The sequence below is a fragment of the Mesocricetus auratus genome, unplaced genomic scaffold (assembly GCF_017639785.1).
Source record: "Mesocricetus auratus isolate SY011 unplaced genomic scaffold, BCM_Maur_2.0 Super-Scaffold_15014, whole genome shotgun sequence".
Lineage (NCBI taxonomy): Eukaryota > Metazoa > Chordata > Mammalia > Rodentia > Cricetidae > Mesocricetus > Mesocricetus auratus.
Window position 1 is genome coordinate 49,803,181 of NW_024429186.1, and position 22,861 is coordinate 49,826,041.

A 22,861-nucleotide genomic window follows, 5' to 3' on the forward strand; every position below is an offset into this window, starting at 1 on the left:
TTTTATGTCCATAAATAGTAATGCCCCACTTCATTCTCCCTCAAGGCTTAGCAACTACTCTTCCACTCCATGAGTCTGTGAATATGATTGAATGTTTTACATACTATTCATAAGGAAAATTATAAAATATGTGTATGATACTTGCTTATATTTCTTATCAAAATGTACTCAGAGTTCATTCATATTTTCACATATTACAGAATACTTCATTTTGAATTACATAATTTATTGTGCCATGTGCAATGTTTACATTTACTATGTCCATTCATCTTTTTTTTTCTTTTGTTTGAGACAGCGTTTCTCTGTATTGTTTTGGAGGCTGTCCTGGAACTCTCTCTATAAACCAGGCTGGCCTCGAACTCACAAAGATCCGCCTGCCTCTGCCTCCAGAGTGCTGGGATTAAAGGTGTGCACCACCAATGCCCAGCTCCACTCCTCTTATATAATGTAGTTTTTCTGATTTTTGGCTATCATGCTGTAGTAAATGAAGAGTCCAAATATCTCTGATTCTTGATTTAATTTTCCTGAATATTATAAAGGCTCCTAAATTGTTTTTAGATTTTTTATTTAAATTATAAAAAAGGTTGCTTCACATGTCAATTCCCAGCTCCCTCTCCCTCCCCTCCTTCAAGCAAATCTCCCCATCCCCCACCCAAGGTCCTCCATGGTAGATTTCCAGAGTGGGTCATTTCATCCAGGGCAGGGGGTAGAGGAAGCATCCCTCATTGTGGGATAGACACCCAAAGTTCATTTGTATGCCAGGGATAAATACTGATCAATTACCCAAGGCCCGATAGATTGCCAAGATCTTCACTGACAGCCACATTCAGGGGGTCTGGATCAGTCCCATGCTGGCCTTCCAGTCATCTGTCTGGGGTCCAAGAGCTCCTCTTGTTCATGTTAGCTGTTTCTGTGGGTTAAACAAGTCCAATCATGACTGCTTTGATCATCAGTCCTCCCTCTCTGTCACTGGATTCCAGGAGTTCAGTTCAGTGTTTAGCTGTGAGTGTCTCCCTCTGCTTCCATCAGTCACTGGATGAACTTGCTAGGATGGCATATAAGGTTACTAAATTTTTTTATTGATGATAAACTTCCATGTTGCTTCTCACTCCACTTGTTTTATATCATTCTCAATGTGAAGTCCAAATTTAACAAAAACTTTCTGTACTACTACATATTAAAACATAATTGCTATCCTGACATGCATAAGTGATATCATATTGTTGATTTTATTTTTTCATGCTCTAATGTTGTTAACAATAAGAGTGTTTTGCTAATAGCCTTTTAGGTGCCCTCTTTGGGAAAGTGTTAACCATTTTTGAATATTTTATTGGGATATGATATGAGATTCTTATATGTTTTAGAGATTAACTTCTAATTGCATATGGAGTACAAATATTTTCTTCATTTCTGTGAATTGCATTTTCCCCTGGTGATTTTTCTCTTTGCTATGCAGAAATATTTCAGTTTGATATAATCTGTGATGTTTAGTTTTTTCCTTTCTCTTTATAAAGTAATAAGTTTACATATGTAAAGGTTTTGGACCTCACCTCAGATATAGTAAAAACTCTAATCATCTTTATCTATTGACACATTCCAAGAGGACAGGATTTCTACTTGATTTGTTATAACATTTTTCAAAGCCCAGAACAAATCCTGGTACACAGCTGTGATACTTAGTGAATCTATATCAACTTAGCAACTCTTTTAAAAATAATTTATAAATATGGAACTACATAAATTTAAAAGTCTCTGAACAACAACTGAAGAGTGAAAAGAAAACATACAAATGAAAAAACATTTGAGTACTTATTCAGCAAAGAATTAATACATAGAATATGCAGTAAGAATAGTAACAGCAAAGGAGGACTAGAACTTTATAGATGGAGGAATCATAAGCAAACCTCTTACTTTGTCCATTTAAAAATCATGAATACAGGATTCAAAATTTAAAACTAAAATAAATTATTCCCAGGATAGGTAATGAAAACAAAAACACCTTTGTCAAACAAATAATTCTAGTAACATGAGAGTATTTTTAATATAGTACACAATTAAAAATTAAATAGTAAAATCAATACCAGATAGTCTTCATTTGTTTATAATCTATAGATTTTTAACACTTAAAAGAGTTTTAAATCTTGACTGATATTGACTTAAACCTTGACATCTCATTGTAATTAACATCTCTTTGTAATTACCCATACTGGTTCTCCAAAAAACATCATGTGTACTTCATTTGGTTTCAGAGACACCACTTAGATTAATTATTTTATTTACCAACACTAACCTTCAGTATTATAAGTGAACAAACTGATAAACACAAAAAGCATAAGACACTCATTTGTTGTCCAAGATACAATTATGTTAAAGCAATTCTTTGCCATCATTGTTAGTAATATAATAAATGTGATTTTAAGCAGGTTTAACAAGAAAAAAATTAGTCTTCATAGTTCCTTTTTAAAAGTAAATAGTTCATGCTGCTTACTGGTTGATTTGTTTATAGGCAGTTGGCCAAGTTTGGTTTCAATATGGTACCCTCCTGCCTTAGCCTCAACAAATGTCATGAATACAAGTATGTGCCTCCCAACTTAGGTCTTGTCTTCTTGATATTCTGTTCCTAAAGATGTCACAGTATGATAACAGTGTCTTAGTGGTAGACTACTATAATCATTCTTGCCCCTGAAAAGGAGGACTCTAGCCAGTCACCTGGGTAAAAACTGCAGATCATGATGAAGACTTGACATTGATATTTATGTGTATTAAATTAGTTATTGACTTAATTACTAAATGAGTAAACAGTGTAAGTGAACAGCAGACAGCAGAAACAGTGAGTTCCTACTCCGTTGTGATAAATATACCTTTGTAATACAGCCATTCTTTGCTATTTTTGATGTTTCACGTGCACAACAAATTATTTTCATGCGTCATCAATGTCTTAGTTGGAAATATTTAACTTGAGTTTTCTTTCAATGAGTAGTAGCTGTCAGAAGTTTTTTTGATTCTCTTTTGAACTTGAATGGGACCAGGTCTACCAAGACCTTACATGCTGAAAAGAATAGGAAGGGCATGTGAAACAACAGAGGATGCTACATGCAATAGTGAAGTTTGTCTTTATTATGCCTTTCTGTATTTATGAAGACCGCTAAGGGCATTAGGTCTTTATATTGGCATGGCTAATTGACTGTGGACATTTTACTTCAAGTGGATTCAAGGAATAGGGAGATGACATCAGAGTATAAGATCACATGACACAAAGGGAGTTGTCTCTGGGGGGTCTCACTATTTTTGTTAGAGTGTGTGCTTCTGAGTATTGGGAAGATTGGGATACTTTATTCATTGACATATTGTGGTACCTATTATGGAGCCTGACACATGTTTATAAATGACCTATATATAGTCTCTACTCAATTAAATGAATAGGTATGGTGTATCATTGGGAATAAGCAATGTATAAAGGTATTCAATCACTGATGATAATAACCATAATAACAACAAAAGATACTGTAAAGCCACCCTCCAAATTAAAAAAAATTCTAGACACTCCATTACTTGAGATCTATGATGTTATGAAATTGTTCATTTTCTGAATCCTTTAATGTACTTTTCCATGGAAAGAAAAAGTCTGCTGGCTTGATCATTTCCAAAGAACTCTGTCTTTTGAATATTATAGTAATGAAAGATACATGTTGGTTTCAACATCCATAGCAATGGTTCACTCCTGCATTAAATGCTATGTATGTTTACTAGTTCAAATACTGCAATATCCTTGAACATCACTTCAAAATCACTTTGTCAATATGATATCATCCTTTGTCTTCCTGATAATCAGTCAATGAATGAATAATAATATAGAAATAATAACCTAACATAAATGGGTAATATCCTTTAAAGTTTTCAACTTCAAATATGTTTCCCCTCTCTAATTTTATGAAATGTTCATCTCTCCACACAAGGCATGCAATATATATGGAGAATTAAATCTGTATGAAGTGACTGCAAAGACAGGAATAATTTCATCTCAGTGAAATAGGATTTTTTTCAAGAAAACCTTGGTTACTAGGCATGTTCCTCTACATACAAGTTCACCTTAGATGTCAGCATCTTATATGTTTTCCCACCACATTGTAAACACCAGATTACATAACAAAAGGGGAATGTTAACTGACTACTTTTATTAGTGTTTGGTATGTCATACTGTATTCTCATTTACTTCATCTAACACCTACTTCTTGATTGATATCAGGGCCTCCCTTTATGTTTTTCATTTATCCATTACAGACCATCTTCATGTAGTTAGTAATTGATTTTGAATGGACATGGAAACAGTGACCCACCGACAGCTAGTGCACTGAATTCTGTTCATAGAGTCTTCCCGGGGATTGCCGTACTTTCTGTGGACAGATATCGTCTTTTTTAAATTTGTGGATTTTTTATATAACTTAATGATTTCCTGTGTATGTATACTGAAGTACGATCATATCCACCCAGATTTCCTTTTTTTTTGCAAGGACTCGTTGTTTATCCTTTTTTCACTTTAATAAAATGCAGACATGTTTCTACTATTGAGCCTGTCACCATACTAGAAAACACATGGCAGTCTTGAAGACTTAAATTCAAGTAATAATGCTTTCTTTTCTTTATATAGGTCTTATTTTATTTTGTTCATTTTATATATCATATTAATTTCCTTTTTAAATTTAAATTAGATACAATCTTATTTCATATATCAATTCCAGTTCCCTCTCCATCCCATTCTTCAATGTCCCCCACTGAGCATCATCCCATCCCTCTTAGGCTCCATAGAAATGGAGAGGCCTTCTATGGAGGATCAGCAAAGTCTGTCACATCATTTGGTGCCTAGGCCCTACCCCTGCGTGTTTAGGCTGAGACAATATCCCTCTGTGGGGAATGGGTTCCTAATGTCCATTCGTACACTAGAAATAAATACTGGTTCCATTGCCAGAGGCCTCATAGACTGCCCAGGCCTCATAACTGACACTCACGTGCAGGGAGCTTGGTTCTGTCCTATGCTGGTTTCTAAGGTGTCAGTCTGGGGTCCATGAGCTCCCCCTTGTTCAGGTCAGCGTTTCTGTGGGTTTCCCTAGCATGATCTTGACCCCTTTGCACATCACTCCTCCCTCTCTACAAGTAGATATAAGGAGTTTGACTCAGTGCTTAGCTGTGGGTCTCTGCTTCTGTTTCTAACAGCTACAGGATGAAGGTTCTATGATCGCATATGGTAGACATCTATCTCATTATAGGGGAAGGGTATTTAAGATAGCTTCTAATATATTGCTTAGATTCTTATTTGGGGTCATCCTAGTATATTTCTGGATATTTCTCTAGTGCCAGATTTCTTTAAACCTATAATGGCTCCCTGTATCAAGGTATCTCTTTTCTTGCTCTCCTCTATTCTTCCCCTGATTCAGTCTTCTGGCTCCCTCTTGTGTTCTTCTCCTCTTCTCTTTCTCCTGACTTTCTCTCCCATCCCCCACATGCTCCCGATTTGCTCAGGAGATCTTGTCTTTTCCCCTTCTCTGGGGAATGATGTATGTCACTCTTAGGGTCTTCTTTGTTTCCTGGCTTCTCTTGAGTGTGGATGGTAGGCTGTGAATCTTTTGCTCTATGTCTAATATCTATATATGAGTGAGCACATACCATATTTGTCTTTTTGTGACTGGGTTACCTCAGTCAGGATACTTTCTTCTAGTTCCATCCATTTGCCTGCAAATTTCAAGATTCCATTTTTTTCTGTTGGGTCATGCTTCATTGTGTAAATGTACCTCATTTTCTTTATCCATTCTTCAGTTGAGAAGCATCGAAGTTGCTTCCAAGGTCTGGCTATTACAAATAATGCTACTAAAGCCATTTTGACGGATCAGATGGGGTGGGTATTCTAGCACTCAGGAGTCACAGAATACTAAGTGTTACACAGCTCAGATGGAAAGGTATCCTGGAGCTTGGGAGCCACATAATACTGAGTGTTACACAGATCAGATGGAAAGGCATCCTGGAGCTTTGGAGCCAAAGAGTACTACAGGTCACAGTAAGCCTAGGAGCATACAGCCCTGTCTCGGGGAAAGGTTTCCCCAATGTTATCAGCTCTGCTCCTGCAGGAGAGGGTCTTTCAGCTGGGGATGTGTGCCCAGTGTAGCAGTTTTGCTCTGGGAGGAGAAGGTTTCCTGCGTGAAATTGCTACAGTTTAGCTCTGCTCCCAGGAGAGTGGAGAGCAGAGTGTTTAACAACTCCTGCTCTGCCAGGGGAAGGTTTCCGGGAAAGAAGTGTTACAGCCCTGCTGGCTCTGCTCTGCCCAGGTGTGGCTCCACTCTGCCACAAATGAAGATTTTCACCCTAAGCTCATCGAAGGCATTTATTGGGAGGGAAGAATCCAAGAGAGTGGCTGCCCTCTGCCAGAGTGGCAGAGGACAGGCAGGTTGCACGAACAGCCACAAGCTGAACAGACGAAGGGTTTATATAGGGCTTCTTAGTGGGTAGAGTTTTCCAGGGTGAATATTGGTCAAATTTCAATCCCTGAGTTTATATCTCCTGCTCTAGGATTGGTTAGTTTTCTGCACAGGATTACGGTCAGATTTGGCTCTGGTTTCAGGGTCTGGTTTCTTTGGTCGGTTCCGGTGGGTCCAGGAAACCAGAGGAGCCAGCGAGACTAGGGGACAAGCTGTTCCAGAGGGTCCAGGTAAAACAGACCATGCATCTGGGCCTGTGTTCCAGTGCCTGGGGATTGCCTGGGAACTGCACAGAGTTTCTAATCCCAGCAGGAGCCAAACACCCTAGACAGCAGGTTTTCTCTCCCACCAACAAGACCAGGAAACCAGCGGATCCAGCAAAGGGTCCAGGGGACCAGGTGGGAGGCTAAGCACCCCAGATTCCTGGTCTTCTTCTCCACCCAAGGGACCAGAATGAGGACAAGGAATAGAAGAACTACCAGATTATTGGACTTGCTAGCACCCACCAAAAGGGAACTCTGGTACCCTAACCACCAGACCAGTAATGGGCTCTTTCTGCACCCACTAGAAGAAGAGATGGGAAAGAGACAATACAAAAACACACTCAGCAACAGAAAAACAAATGTGACACCACCAGATTCTAGAGACTCTACCCCAGCAAGACTCCAACATTCCAATGAAAATGAAGGAGAAGTTAATGACCTTAAAACCACTTTCATGAAAATGATAGAGGCCCTAAAAGAGGATATAGGAAAATCCCTCAAAGAAATGGATGAAAAAACAAACCAACAAATGCAAGAAATGGAAGAAAAAACAAAGCAAAAACTGCAAGAAATGGAAGAAGAAACAAACGAAAAAGGCAGGAAATGGATTAAAAGGAAAACAAAAAATACAAGAACTGGAAGAAAAAGCAAACCAAAAAATGCAAGAAATGGAAGAAAAAGCAAACCAAAAAATGCAAGTAATGGAAGAAAGAACAAACCAAAAATTTCATAAAATGCAACAAATGGATGAAAAGATAAACCGAAAATTGCAAGAAACAATGCAAACAGTGCAAGGGTTGAAAACTGAAATAGGAAAAAGGCCAAGTAACATATAAAGGCAGACATATCAGAATTACACCTGACTTCTCCATAGAAACTCTGAAAGCCAGAAGGTCCTGGATAGATATTCTACCAACAGTAAGAGACCATGGAAGCCAGCCCAGACTACTATACCCAGCAAAGCTCTCAATCACTATAGACAGTGAAAACACGATATTCCATGACAAATCTAGATTCAAGCAATACATATCCACTAACCCAGCCCTACAGAAAATTTTGGAAGGAAAACTCCAACCCAAGAAAGCTAACTACAACCAGAAAAACATAGGCATTAGAGAATCCCTCTCTACCAACAGCCAAAAGAACAAAGGGGTGAAATTCCACACATAATTCCACCAACAACCATTGCAAATCGAAGAAGGATGAGCAATCAGTGGTCATTAATATCCCTCAACATTAATGGCCTTAACTCACCCATAAAAAGACACAGGCTAGCAGAATGGATTTGAAGACAGAACCCTTCCTTCTGCTGCATACAAGAAACACACCTCACCCTCAAAAACAGACATTACCTAAGAGTTAAAGGTTGGGAAAAATGTTTCAATCAAATGGACCCAAGAAACAAGCAGGGGTAGCAATCCTAATATCTAACAAATTAGCGTTTAAAATAAAATCAATCAAAAGAGATGAATGAGGTCATTACATACTCATCACAGGTGAAACCCACCAAGATGAAGTGTCTATCCTGAACATCTATGCCCCAAATATAAAGGCATCCACCTTTGTAAAAGAAACATTATTAGGACTTAAATCACATCTAAAGCCCCACACAGTAATAGTGGAAGATTTCAACATACCACTCTCACCACTAGACAGAAATACCAGACAGAAACTCAACAAAGAAGCAAAGGGGCTAATAGAAGTAATGACCCAACTGGGATTAACAGATATCTGTAGAACATTTCATCCACATAAAAAAGAATATGCATTCTTCTCACCACCACATGGAACCTTCTAAAAAATCGACCACATACTTGGCAACATATCAAACCTCAGCAGCTACAAAAAAATTGGAATAACTCCATGCATCTTATCAGACCACCATGCTTTAAAATTAGAATTCAACAACAACACAAATTGCAGGAAACCTACAAACTCATGGAAATTGAATAATGCTCAACTGCACCATCCCTGGGTCAAAGAAGAAATAAAAAAAGAAATTAAAGACTTCCTCGAATTCAATGAGAATGAAGACACAACATACCCAAACCTATGGGACACTTTGAAAGCAGTGCTACGGGGGAAGTTCATAGCATTAAGTGCCCACATGAAGAAAGTGGAGAACAGTTATACTAGAGAATTAACAGCACAGCTGAAAGATCTAGAACACAAAAAAGCAAACTCCCCCAGGAGGAGTAGACGCCAGGAAATAATCAAATTGAGGGCTGAAATCAATAAAGTAGAAACTAGGAAAACAATACAAAGAATCAATGCAACAAAGAGTGGGTTCTTTGAGAAAATCAACAAGATAGACAAACCTTTGCCCAAACTTACCAAACAGCAGAGAGTGAACATGCAAATTAACAAAAACAGAAATGAAATGGGGGACATAACAACAGACTCTGAGGAAATCCAGAGAATCATCAGGTCATACTTTGAAAACCTGTACTCCACAAAATTCGAAGATTTAAAGGAAATGGACGACTTCCTGGATAGCTATCACTTTCCAAAACTAAATCAAGAACAGATAAGCAATTTAAATAGACCTATAACCCCTATGGAAATAGAAGCAGTCATCAAAAGTCTCCCAACCAAAAAAAGTGCAGGTCCCGATGGCCTCAGTGCAGAATTCTACCAGAAATTCAAAGAACAGCTTATACCAATTCTTCTCACACAATAGAAGCAGAAGTGTCATTGCCAAACTCTTTCTATGAGGCTTCAATAACCTTGCTCCCCAAACCACACAAAGACACAACTAAGAAAGAGAACTTCAGATCAATATCCCTCATGAACATTGATGCAAAAATACTCAATAAAATCCTTGCCAATTGGATCCAAGAACACATCAAAACAATCATTCACCACAATCAAGTAGGTTTCATCCCAGGGATGCAGGGATGGTTCAACATACAAAAATCCATCAATGTAATCCACCATATAAACAAGCTGAAAAACAAAAATCACATGATCATCTCACTAGATCCTGAAAAAGCCTTTGACAAAATCCAGCACCCCTTCATGATAAAGGTGTTGGAGAGATCTGGGATAACAGGGACATACTTAAACATAATAAAAGCTATATACAGTAAACCAACAGCCAACATCAAATTAAATGGACAGAAACTCAACGCAATTCCTCTAAAATCAGGAACAAAACAAGGCTGTCCACTCTCTCCATACCTTTTCAACATGGTACTTGAAGTTCTAGCCATTGCCATACGACAACAAAGGGTGATGTTTCTCTGATTTCTTTCTCAGCCACCTCATCATCTGTATATAATAGTGCCACTGATACTTTTTTTGAGTTAACCTTGTATCCTGTCACTTTGCTGAAGGTGTTTACCAGCTCTAGGAGTTCCCTTGTGCAGTTTTTTGGGTCACTTATGTAAACTATCATATCATCTGCAAATAGTGAAAGCTTGTCTTCTTTTCCTTTTTGTATCCCCTTGATCTCCTTTTGTTGTCTAATTGCTGTAGCTAGAACTTCCAGTACAATATTGAAGAGATATGGAGAGAGTGGTCAGCCTTGTCTTGTTCCTGATTTTAGAAGAATTGCATTGAGTTTCTCTCCATTTAGTTTGATGTTAGCTGTTGGTTTACTGTATAATGCTTTTATTATGTTCAGGTATGTTCCTGTTATCCCTGATCTCTCTAGGACCTTTATCATCAAGGGTGCTGGATTTTGTCAAAGGCTATTTCAGCATCTAGTGAGATGATCATGTGTTTTTTCTTTTGCAGTTTGTTTATATGGTGGATTAAATTGATAGATTTTTCTAATGTTGAACCATCCCTGCATTCCTGGAATGAAGCCTACTTGATCATGGTGGATGATTTTTCTGATGTGTTCTTGAATCCGGTTTGCTAGTATTTTATTGCGTATTTTTGCATCGATGTTCATGAGGGAAATTGGTCTATAGTTCTTTTTCTTCGTTGTGTCTTTGTGTGGCTTGGGTATCAATGTAATTATAGCCCCGTAAAAAGAGTTTGGCAGTGATCCTCCTGCTTCTATTGCGTGGAATACTTTGAGGAGTATTGGAATTAGCTCTTCTTTGAATTTCTGGTAGAATTCTGCACTGAAGCCATCTGGGCCTGGTATTTTTTTGGTTAGGAGACTTTTGATGACTGCTTCTATTTCATTAAGGGTTATAGGTCTGTTTAGATTGTGTATCTGTTCTTGACTTAGTTTTGGCACGTGATATCTATCCAGGAAATTGTCCATTTCCTTTAAGTTTTCGATTTTTTTTTTGATTTTTCGAAACAGGGTTTCTCTGTATTGTTTTGAACTGTCGGTCCAGCCCAGCCTCAAACTCACAGAGATCTGTCTGCCTCTGCCTCCCGAGTACTGGGATTAAAGGCGTGTGCCACCACCATCTGGCTAAATTTTCGATTTTTGTGGATTATAGATTTTCAAAATATGCCCTGATGATTCTCTGGATATTCTCAGTGTCAGTTGTTATGTCCCCCTTTTCATTTCTTATTGTGTTAATTAGCATGCCCTGTCTCTGTCTTTTGGTTAGTTTGGACAGAAGTTTGTCTATTTTGTTGATTTTCTCAAAGAACCAACTCTTTGTTTCATTGATACTTCTCAATGTTTACTTCTCAATGTTTTCCTGGTTTCTACTTGATTGATTTCAGCCCTCAATTTGATTATTTCCTGGTGTCTACTCCTCCTGGGGGAGTTTGCTTAATTTTTTCTAGAACATTCAGCTGTGCTATTAATTCTCTAGTGTGACTGTTCTCCAGTTTCTTCATGTGGGCACTTAGTGCTATGAACTTTCCTCTCAGCACTGCTTCAGAGTGTCCCATAAGTTTGGGTATGTTGTATCTTCATTCTCATTGAATTCCAGGAAGTCTTTAATTTCTTTTTTTATTTCTTCCTTTACTCAGGGATGGTGCAATTGTGCATTGTTCAATTTCCATGAGTTTGTAGGTTTTCTGCAATTTGTGTTGTTGTTGAATTCTAATTTTAATGCATGGTAGTCTGATAAGATACAGGGCGTTATTCCAATTTTTTGGATCTGTGGAGATTTGCTATGTTTCCTATTATGTGGTCAATTTTAGAGAAGGTTCCACGTGGTGCCGAGAAGGAGGTATATCCCTTTTTGTTTGGGGGTAATGTTTTATAGATGTCTGTTAAACACAATTGGGTCATAACTTCTATTAGTTCTTTTGTTTCTTTGTTAAGTTTCTGTCTGGAGGTCCTGTCTAGCAGTGAGAGCAGAGTGTTGAAGTCTCCTACTATTAATGTGTGAGATTTTATGTGTGATTTGAGGTTTAGTAATGTTTCTTTCACGAATGCAGGTGCCTTTGTATTTGAGGTATAGATGTTCAAAAGTGAGACTTCATCTTGATGGACTTTTCCTTTGATGAATATGAAATGTCCTTCATCTCTTTTGATTGATTTTAATTTGAAGTCTAGTGTGTTAGATATTAGGATTGCTACACCTGCTTGTTTCTTGGGTCCATTTGATTGGAAAATCTTTTCCCAACCCTTTACTCTGATGTAACATCTGTCTGTGATGTTGAGATGTGTTCCTTGTATGCAGCAGAAGGATGGGTTCTGTCTTCATATCTATTCTGCTAGTCTTTGTTTTTTTGATAGGCAAGTTGAGACCAATGACATTGAGGGATAATAATGACCATTGATTTATGATTCTTGTTTGTGCTTGATTTAATGTTAGTGGAGTTATTTTGTGTAGGTTCTCCTCCCTTTTTCTTTGGGTGTTTGGTAAAGTGGGATTATCTATTGCCTGTGTCTTTGTGAGTATAGTTATCTTCGTTGGATCTAGGTTTTCCTTCTAGCGCTTTCTGAAGAGCTGGATTCATGGATACGTATTGTTTAAATCTGGCTTTGTCATGGAATATTTTGTTTTCTCCATTTCTGGTAACTGAAATCTTTGCTGGATATAGTAGTCTGGGCTGGCATCCTTGTTCCTTTAGCATTTGTAGGACATCTGTCCAGGATCTTCTGGCTTTCATCGTTTCCATTGAGAAGTCAGGTGTATATCGGATAGGTCTGCCTTTATATGCTACTTGGCTTTTTTCTTTAGCTGCTCTTAATATTTTCTCTTTATTGTGTAGATTTGATGTTTTGATTATTATATGGAGAGGTGACATATTTTTCTGGTCCAGCCTATTTGGTGTTCTGTAAGATTCTTGTATTTTCATAGGCACATCCTTCTTTAGGTTAGGGAAGTTTTCTTCTATGATTTTGTTGAATATGTTTTCTGTACCTTTGAGCTGTATTTCTTTGCCTTCTTTTTTTAATTTATTTTTCAGTTTAAATTTAGATTAGAAACAAGGTTGCTTCACAAGTCAGTTCCAGGTCCCTCTCCCTTTCCCTCCCCTCCTCCCGTGCCCTCCCCCCAACCCCCCCCCCCATTATCCCCTCATTTCCCCAGGGAGGGTTAGGCCTTCCATGGGGATGTCCATAGTCTGTCATTTCATCCAGGGCAGGGCCTAGACCCTCCCTCAAGAGTTCAGGGTTAGAGTGCATCTCACATTGTTGGATGGGAGTCCAAAGTCCATGTGTATACTCGGGATGAGTACTAATCTACTGCCCAAGGCTTAATAGATTACCTAGGCCTCCTCACTGACAGACAGATTCAGGGGGTCTTGATCACTCCCATGCTGGATTCCCAGGCTGATGCCTGGGATTCAAGAGTTAACCTTTGTCAGGTCAGCTGTTTCTGGGGGTTACACCAGCCCAGTCTTAATCCCTTTGGTCATCGGTCCTCCCTCTCTGTTACTGGCTTTCTTGAGTTCAGCTCAGTACTTAACCGTGGGAGTCTGCCTCTTCTTCCATCGGCCACTGAATGAAGTTTCTGTTTCCCAGACTCTCTGGCCATGGGATTGTAGGCTGGCACTCCTCAGATCTATGTCTAAAATCCAAGTATGAGAGAGTACATGCCATGTTTCTCTTTTTGTGACTGGGTTACCTCACTCAGGATGGTTTCTTCTAGTGTCATCCATTTGCCTGTGAATCTCAGGATTCCATTGTTTTTTTCTGCTGAATAGTACTCCATTGTGTAAATGTACCACATTTTCTCTATCCATTCTGACAGGAGTGAGATGGTATCTCAGAGTTGTTTTGATTTGCATTTCCCAGATGGCTAAGGATGTTGAGTCCTTTCTCAAGTGCCTCTCAGCCATTTTAGACTCCTCTATTGAAAACTCTCTATTTAGTTCTGCAGCCCACTTTTTAATTGGGTCCTTTGGTGTTTTGGAGACTTGCCTCTTGAGTTCTTTGTAAATTTTGGAGATCAACCCTCTGTCAGATGTGGGATTAGTGAATATTTTCTCCCATTCTGTGGGCTGCCTTTTTGACTTGCTGACTTTGTTCTTTGCCTTACAGAAGCTTCTCAGTTTCAGGAGGTCACAAACTTAAGTCCAAATGGATCAAAGACCTCAACATAAATCTTTGCCTTCTTCTATATCTATTATTCTCAGGTTTGGCTTCTTCACAGTGTCCCATATTTCTTGGATATTTTGTGTTAGGGATTTGTTGGTTTTGACATTTTCTTTGGTTGACGACTGTACATCTTCTAATGAGTCTTCAACACCTGAGATTCTCTCTTCTATCTCTTTTATTCTTTTGGTGATACTTGCGTCTGTAGTTCCTGATCATTTACCCAGCTTTTCTATTTACAGCATCCCCTTGTCCTCTGTTTTCTTTATTGTTTCTATTTCAGCTTTCAATCCTTCAACTGTTGGAGTTGTTTCCTTCATTTGTTTGGTTGATTTTTCTTGGTACTCTTTAGATTCTTTGAGAGATTTGTTTATTTCTTGAGTTTTTCCCCCATTTCATGGGGTTTTTGTTTGTTTTTTCTTCTATTTCTTTAAGAGATTTCCTCATTTCCTCTTTGAGGGTCTCTATCATCATCATAAAATAATTTTTAAGGTCTGTCTCCTCTGCCTCGTCTATGTAGTGCTTTTCAGATCTTGCTGGCATTCGTTCATTCTCTAGATTCTAGTGGAGTCATGTTGGTCTTTCTATTGCTGAGTGTGCTTTTATTCTGTCTTCTTCCCACCTCTTCTTCCAGTGGGTGCAGGTGGGGTCTTTCCGTCTCCACTGGTCTCCTTTCTTCCTTAAGCTGAACTGGCTATGCTGACACGGAAGCTGAAATTGAAACTGTTGTCGCCAGAGGTTGGGGTCTGGAAGGGCTGATGCCTTTCCTAAAGCTGGAATCACCAGAGGTTGGGGTCTAGAAGGGCTGATGTCTTTCCTGAAGCTGGGATTGCCAGAGGTTGGGGCCTGGGAGGGCTGAAATCTTTCCTGAAGCTGGGATCACTGGAGGTTGGGGCCTGGAAGTGCTGATGTCTTTCCTGTGTGGGTGGTCTTCTGGATGCCAGGAGCGGGCCCCCAGAAGATCAAGGGGATGGGTGTTAGGCAGGGGATGGAGAGTGTTCCCCCAAGACCCAAGCTTACCTGAAACTGGGATTGCTGGATGTTGGGGCCTGGAAGGCGAGCTTTGGATTCTTTCTCAGAGCCATGAGGATACTGTGTTCTTGACTTCCAGTCAGTCACACTTGGTACATTTTAACACAGGAAAGGACACAAAGTCCCTATTGCTATGCAATATCCAGTCTTAGGAGATATGCATATGACAGTCAACAGACCAGTCATCCTTCCATGGATCTCTTAAGTATGTCCTGATCATCTCAGGGGGGGAAGTATTGCTTTTCTTTACTAAGAAAAAAAGTGCTGAAAAGGATATTGGAAGTATTTTTTCCTCAGATATTCCATATATAGTTTGATTAAAATGTTGGCTGGCTGCTATAGGTGTGTGGAGAGATCTGACACTAGGGAGATTTCCAGAGATCTACAAGAATGACACCAACTGGCAATCTAAGCAATAGTGAAGAGGCTACCTTAAATGTCCTTGCCTATAATGTGATTTACAAGTTCCTTGTGTGCCATCCTAGAGCCTTCATCCAGTGGTTGAAGGAAGCAGAGGCAGACACCCATAGCTAAACATTGAACTGTACTCCTGGAACCCAGTTGCAGAGAGGAAGGAGTGATAGGCAAGGAGGTCAAGACCAGGCTGGTGAAGCCCACAGAAGCAGCTGACCTGAGCAATGGGGAGCTCATGAACCCCAGACTGATAGCTGAGAGGCCAGCATGGAACTGATCCAGATCCCCAGAATCTGGATATCAGTGAAGAGGCCTCAGCAATCTATGGGGTCTTTGGTTGTGAATCAGTATTTATCCCTGGCATGTGAATGAAGTTTGGGAATCCATTTTGCATAGAGGGATGTGCTCTTGACCTGGACACATGGGCTAGGGAATGCGTCCTGCCCTGGATGATATGACAGACTTTGGGGATGCTCCATGGAGTACCTTGCTCTCTCTGAGGTGAGGAGGAAAGATAGGATAGGGGATTGGTCGGGTAGCAGGGGAGACGGAGCGGGAATTGACATATGAACCTGGATTGTTTCTAATTTAAATTTAAAAAGACAAAAAATGTTGTTGGCCATGGTGGTTCAAATCTGTAACCCTAGTATTTGGAAGGTAGAAATATGAAGGTCATGAGTTTATAAAGCCAGTCCTCAGTAACATAAAATGTTACTGAGTCAGATAACAGGCTTAAGGTTATAAGACACTATGTTGAACGAAACAGACTAGAATTTTGGAAAAGAGAAATAGCTATTGTGGCCTCCTCTCCCTTCTCATTCTCTCTCTTTACCTTTTCTCCCTTTTCCCCTCATTATTTCTTGACATTCTAATCTCCTCCCTTCTCTCCCAGGATTGAAGTCTCTGTCATCTATCCATTTGTGTCTCTACCATCAATTATCTGTGTGTCAGACTTCTTTCATCAGACTTCCATCATTTTAACTCCTGAAGCCAACACCCAAAGGGAGGCATGATTTATATAACTCACAGTTTCCAAGGTTTCAATCCATCATGGTAGGAAGTGCCTAGCAGAACATCTCATATCAAGATACACAGGGAGAAAAAGGGGAGGAGGGGGTGCAAGTAATCTATGACAATATAAAAGCAGAGATACACCTCCAGATGGAGCCACTCCAGTTACAACTTCCCAGTCACCGGCTTCTTTGGCTCTGCACCAGCTCCTGATATTTCCAAAGCCTCTATATATAGCAACATCAGCTGAAGACAAAGGCTACCACATGACTCTGAGAGACATTACCACATTATCTTTCTCAAACTGTTATTCCTTTCTTATCCTCTTTTTCTGCTTTTTCTCTTTCATCCTAAAGTTATTCTTTTCATTTGTTTTGGTCTTTGTCTCTTTTGCACCTATCTGTAAATTCTTTGTGATGAATATTTATCATACATCATCTAGCTATAATCTACCTTCAATCCACCTATCGTGTATCCTTCATCTATAAATCGCTGTATTAGTCATCAGTCTCTGTAACATTTATCATCTATTTGTCATCGATGATCTATCCATTATCTCTCTATTTTACTGTGCTTCCATCAATATAACCATCTATTTATCAATCTGACTGTATATCTATCTATCTATCTATCTACCTATCTATCTGTCCATCATCTATCTGGTAATCATCCATACTATCACCATCACAGAGCATATAATGCATGCTACAATACAGTTGTACGCATCCTGAAAGTGGACTCAATCATAACTGTCATAACTTCCATCAAGTGTTGACACATTATCATCCTGACATCTTAACTGGCACCATACTTAATGTAAACACTGAGTACAGAAAGTCTATCTATATATGACAGTGCAGTTGCAATTATTTTTATGTGCTTAAAGCACTCTTTTTATTCCTTCATACACGTTACTCTCAGTTCCCTTTCTCTCTCCTCCTTCCCTGGCCCCCCATTCCTCCCAACCCACTATCCCCCTCCATCTCCTTTATGCTCCCCATGGAGGGTAAGGCCTTCCATGAGGGATTTTCAGAGTCTGTCATATAATCCCAGGCATGGCCTAGGTCATCTGCCGTGTGTCCAGGCTGAGAGAGCATCCCTCCATCTAGAATGGGCTCCCAAAGTCCATTTGTATGTGCTAGGAATACATACTCATCTGCTCTCCAAGGTCCCATAAATTGCCAAGGCCTCTTCTCTGACACCCAGGTTGGGGGGGTGGCATGTCTGGATCAGTCCCATGCTGGTCTCTTAGTCATCAGTCTGAAGTCCATGTGTTCCACGTTGTTTAAGTCAGCTGACCCTGGGTTTTGCCAGCCTGGTCTTGATTCCTTTGCTCATCACTCCGCTTTGCAACCAGGTTCTAGGTGTTAAGTTCAGTGGTTGTAACCAGCTGTTTCTGTCAGCCACTGGATGAGGGTTCTAGGATGGCATACAATCTCATTAACTCATTATCAGGGGAGGGCATTTAAGGTAGCCTTAATGTCAATTGGTGTCAATTTTGTAGATCTTTGAAGATCTCACTAGTGCCAGATCTCTCCTCCAACTTGTAATAACTCCCTCTATTATGGTATCTCTCATCTTTCTCTCCTCTAATCTTGCCCTGTTGGTAATATATAAAGCCTGGTTTAAATTTGCTTGCTGCAGACAGTGAATCTCAGGCTTTGGAATAAAAATCAGAGTCTGCAATGCTAATTGTGAGCATAGGAGCTTGGGGAATCCAGGTAGTACCTGAGAAGATCTATGTATCCTGGCAGCTTAGTGGGAGCTCCATGGAAAGACATTCTAAAGCCATTCAGGAACTGTTCATAAGCAATGGAAGGTTTTGTTCTAAGATCATCAGGGAGAACCAAGAAGTGTGAATAAAAGAATGTAAGGGAACAAAATGAGCCTTTATGTTGTAAGAAATAACACCTTCCTGATCCTTGAGGTGGGGTGTCTGTTGTACAGGTCATTTCCCTATGTCTTTAATGTGCCAAGGCTCAGTGTACCCTAAGACACAGAATGTGTTTCTTTCTCAGACAAGGCTATTGGCTGCATTTGATAATACAAATGTTTGACTTTATTTGTTGTATTTCCTTCGCTTACGCTTCACGTTGATTTTTTTATTTGAAACATAGTAATAATAATTTGTTGGATGTAGATGCAATTCTATACATTTTACAATGTGTGATTATTAAAACAAGGAGATTATTATTTCTTTCTTAAACACTAATCATAGTTTTGTGCTGGGAAGCATCAGTTTTCTCTATCTGGGTCATGTAAAACATATAACAAATTGTTATTGATACGTTATAGATGCTGTCATCCCACTGTGCTGTTGGACCCTAGAATTCAATGCTCATCTAATTGTATTTAGGAGCATACTGTTCTGTTCTCTTCCACATGCTCCCCTCTTTCTAGCCTCTAATGATCACTCGTTATTCTACTGAGTCAATTCTTTACTAACTCACCAGTGAGAACATCCCTCATGGCTTTCTGTGTCAGGTTTCTTTCCTTTATAAAAACTCCCGCCTTCCACTTCTATCTACATCTCAACGAATAATTCCGTGTCACTGTATTTAGTTTTTCTCTTTTCCTAATTCAGATTTGGTGTTTATTTATTGCTTTACAATGAGGCAAAGTAATCTGTCTCACATAATAAGAGGAAGATATGAAACATGTGTGCCCAGTTTTACAAATGAGGGCATGTTTTTGTTGATTTTTAGTTTGTAAATGTCTCTGGTAGCTCAGGCTAACCTCCAACTCTCCAGTGTAGCTGAAAATGACCTTGAACTTCTGGTTCTCCTATTTCTATTGCTGAGTGCTAGAATTACAAGTCTCTGCCTCCATGCCTAGATATGGATGTGTGTTTTGGTGGTTGCCTCAACCAATACACATAGTAACTTATACTTAACACTCAGGTTCAGTGGGTTTTATCTGTCTTCATTTCCTGGATACTCACATAAACACAGGAGAGAATGCTCATGATGCATGACCTCCAGGTAGTGGGGCAAGTACAGGATAGTGCTGAAGAACAGCACATGTCTGCAAGACAAACATGAAAACTCTGAACTTTTAAAAAAACAACAGCAAAAAATAAAAATAAACAACAGCAAAAAGAAAAAAAAACAAAAATGAGTTCAATGAAAATGAGTATTAAAATAGAGTGAGTTTAATTCACTAATAACAATATTGTTAAATGAGAGTAATACAGGTTCATGTTTCTCAAAGTAAATAACTCTAATGTCTTGTGTGCCATGGTTCAGGATCCTCAAAAACTCAAAATGATCTTAAAATACCCCTGCCACATGTAATCAAAACAATGACAGCTTATAGACATTTTGTCTCTTAGCACCCACACTATGTGTCAGACTGCGACTAAACCTACGGTGTGGAAATAGAATGAATGGCAACAGAAAGTACTAATTAGTGGATCTTTTGTAATAAGTACTAAAATAAGGACTTTATATTTATAATATCCATCAAAAAGTAGTTGTGTCCTCTGCTTTAACAATATCAAGAGTTACCCAGAAGTGAAAGAACTTGCCCAAATTCAGTCAGGTATCTGTGTAACTGTCATGCCATACTCCAGAAAAGTCAATGGTAGGACTGCATTACGGTTGAAGCACTTCATTTATAATTTGGGAAATATTAAGCAGCATGTGGAGAACTAATGAAGTTTTGGCTGAATGGGTATTCTTGAGATGAACCAATGTCAAGGAACCCAGTGTCAGACCCATTGGAATGGAAAATCCTTCCCCAGGTCTGGCTTAGAAAAATAGCAAAGCCTTTTCCTTGTGTAAGTGTGGGTGTTGGTTAATAATATTTGACCTTTAGCTAAAACCACTGAATGCTGAAGCTATCAATCACAACTTCTCCTACTGCGTGATGGCCCGGCCTTCTCTTCTTGCATGCTTTGGATAACAAACACACTGGCTTTCCGTGTTGCCACTGGTGCATCTCCATTGGAGAGCACAACTCATTCAATTTAGCTCTTCTGTGAGTTTGTCTCTTGTTTCTTCATGTCCCATTGGCCCAATCAGATGTGTGTCTAAAGTCTCATAGGTCTCAGCCACAAAAAGGACACAAAAAGATGAAGAAATGAAAACACTAGGGCTAGAGGCATAGTTCAGCAAGGAAAAGCACTTGCCACCAACCTGAGTTCAATTCTCAGGTCTCACGAGATAAAAGGAGAGAAGGAGAGAAATAATTTCCTCAGGTTGTCCTCTGGGCTTTCTATTGGTGTCATTGTCCATACACACATTTATTGACTTACAAAACACACACACACACACACACACACACACCATATACACATGTATACATATTGACATGTGATTTTTGAAACTATAGTCATGTATAGTGATAATGCTTGTAATCTCAGACCTCAGGAAGTTAAGTCTCTAATGATGAAGAGTTCAACATTTGGCTTATGAAAGGCAGAACCTCATCCCTAATTAACAAATGATCCAGTCCATCTCAAAATCTTTAAAAATTGACAGTAAAATATTAATTTTCCTATCTTAAATGATTTTCTATGTTGTGATATCCTCTCTTGGAGATTCTATTTATGTTCTAAGAATTAAATGTAATTCTTAAACAGAGCCTCATGAACAAAGATAGTTCACTCAATGTTATATGCTAATGCATATGTCAAAAGTTTCACCCTGTAGTTTTCTTGAGATTTATATAACAAAAACATTTGAATATTAGTAAAGTTTCAGAAATGTTAGCCTATAGGCAAATATTCTATTTAATGTATTTCTGTAGTCCTAATATACCTTAGTAAACTTTGACTTGGTTTCTTTTAGTTTAACTTAAATGGGATGTAAAACACATTCAACATTGTTAATATGAAATAAATGTTAGGATTTCTATAATTTTATTTTAGCTAAAATATTCTAGGTTTAGGCTATTTACCTCAGCAAGTATTCCTTTTGCCTCTTGATAGTGATACATTAATAATTAAGTATAATACATATTTTAGAAGCTTTAATTAGTTATGTCTTCCATTCATTCATTTAATATTTAATTATTCTTTGATACACTTTACTTTTTCCCCAACTGTGTTGACTTTTGCATATCACCTTTACTTTGTGTGTTTCTCAACATCTTTTTAATAATAAATCTTTATACTTTAATGTCAGCACATCAGAGGGGTTGATGTTGTGACATTTTGAAAATTCCCATGATATTTTAATGATGTTAGAAAAACCAGGAGGCAACAAGGATGTTGAAAATGCCATTGAGACTCCCTGTCTCTCTCATGAATCCTTAGCATGAACTTACTGTCATATTTTCCCCTTGCTTTCTTTTTATGGCAAGATGGATTTTATTAAAACACAAAACCTAATGAGTTTTAATTCTAAACTGCATTTCTAAGCTAAGCTTAATAATTTTAAGTTAGGACAATAGTGTTGAACAATATAAATCTCTCTCTTTACATATATAATATATTACATATAATATAGCTTTCAGTTTGTCATAAATTGTTCATGAACATATGAACTTGAACATCAGTAAAATGCCTGTTCCTACTTCTATTTGTATGTGCATACACTGTACTATAAATAGGAAGTGTCCTGTATGAATATAATGTTTTGTGTTCGCTATATAGCTTCTATTTTGAGTGTTTGGTATAAAGGTGATTGTTTTTAATTGAATAAATGTTCATCTTTCTATTTTTAGCTTGAGGATTTCAAAAGACTTATTTTCACTACAGAAATTTCACAATTAAGCCATAAAAGAAGAGGTAGTTTCAGTATTTCTCCTGGGACATTTGGATTGTTTCTTTCTGAATTTCAAACCTGTGTTTGTGAGATCTCACAACCTAAACCTTCCTGACAAAGGGACCTCCTTGGTCACACACATTGAATACATATGAACACAGGTTGTGAGTCTACACCTCAAGAAGAGCTGTTAGGGCTTGCTGTGTAATTAGGTTTGTGATGATTTCTGATATCCATTACTTGGTTAAATTCAGTTTGAAAAATCAATCGCTTCATCCTTGATTGGTCTACAAGTGAAAGAATTGACCATACACATGATGAAAACACCAAGAAATATGCATGAAAGAGAGAAAAGTAGTATATCACTAATGAGACATGGATGCTGTGTTTGACAACTTTACCAACTTTTGTTATACTAACATCAGAACAATAATTCAGGGAACCAATTTTTGTGCCTTCTTGTGGGACTTTTCCTAGGGCGCCATAAACAAATGTCTAGTCACCACAGTTAGAGCACTGACAACAGCCCATCGAAATTATTCAAGGCTAGCTAAGCAG

At 38.6% G+C, this 22,861-nt stretch overlaps 1 protein-coding gene across 3 annotated transcripts in view; it reads left to right on the top strand.

Annotated features, from left to right (window-relative positions):
- Nucleotides 1-22,861, top strand: part of Mdga2 (MAM domain containing glycosylphosphatidylinositol anchor 2) — an 819,241-nt gene that overhangs the window by 542,678 nt on the left and 253,702 nt on the right. The window lies entirely within an intron of this gene.